The 1,179-nt window shown below is 37.5% G+C and overlaps 1 pseudogene; it reads right to left on the reverse strand.

Annotated features, from left to right (window-relative positions):
- Positions 1–431: 431 nt before the first annotated feature.
- LOC114620636 lies at positions 432–865 on the reverse strand (annotated as a pseudogene).
- Between the last annotated feature and the right edge of the window lie 314 nt (positions 866–1,179).

Below are 1,179 nucleotides of genomic sequence, written 5' to 3' on the forward strand. Positions count from 1 at the left end.
ACTCCTCAAGCTGGTAAATTTCCATGAAAGCTGCCAACAATTCCATCTGCAGCTCTAAATATGATGGATAAAACATGCCATTTTTGTTCTTCCATCTTGAGACTTTACTTTTCAGAAAAACAAAGGTTTCCATGGCCATCTGACAGTTTTTTAACATGCTTCTGTCTTGAAAACCTGAATTCCGCTTTGAGAACTTCAGGTTCATGTTTAAACGACAGTGCTTTAAGAGGACAAAAAAAATTATGCTGCACTTCTCTTGTTACCTGAAAACATAATAGGTGTACATATATTAAATATATTCTTACAACTGTCCAGGTCATGTTTACCAGCTGCAATTCTTTTACTTAATGTGTGGGTATTTTGCATGGTGATATTTAATCAAGACAATAACATGAGTTGTTGATTTAAGACAAGTTTGAGATCCACTAAAATTAGCTGTTGTACGTCTGTCCTTCTGGTGGCTGTGGAAGCTTCATATTTTCTTTGGACATCATAAGATGTCTTAGCTCTTGAAGTACAATTTTAATGCTATAGGAATTTTGCCATTTTGCTAATACTGGTATGCTCCATGTATCAACCATTCCACTGGAGTTATTGATTGCATTCATATTAATTTTTGTTACAAATCTGATGTAGGAGCTTCTGGGTATTTAGATCCACATTCTACTTTCAGGCTATATATTCTGTTTTCATAGTTTGTCCTTGGTGGCCCAATAATCATGCCTGTCCACCTTGTAAGTGTCATGTCTTCATCATCTTCAAAGCCCCAGCTAACCATACCATCACCTACTCCTTTTTGTCCTTCTTCAAGTTCTTCCAACAAGCGAAAATTACGAGGAACTTTAACTCCTGTGGAGACTGCCATCTTCTCCTGCTCCCAGACCTACCACCGCACCTAGTCCTCCTATTCTTAATAGTAGTCTACCTATTATCTATTGCCTGCTATTCTCTTTTCTCGTGCAGACAGCCCTGACAACATCCAGTCTATTGGTCATTTTCAGACTACTTCTTTCTCTCTGTGCCTTGGACTTTTCTAAATGCTATTGTCTTTTTTCTCTCATATCTACAATAAAACATTTCTATACAATGGGCCATCTCAACAGTTCATCCACTTTTCTAGTTGACACGGTACTGTATATATTTTCTTGTCAGAGTTGTTTCACCTCACAAGCAAGGCAA

Source organism: Grammomys surdaster, unplaced genomic scaffold (genome assembly GCF_004785775.1).
Source record: "Grammomys surdaster isolate TR1022 unplaced genomic scaffold, NIH_TR_1.0 169, whole genome shotgun sequence".
NCBI lineage: Eukaryota > Metazoa > Chordata > Mammalia > Rodentia > Muridae > Grammomys > Grammomys surdaster.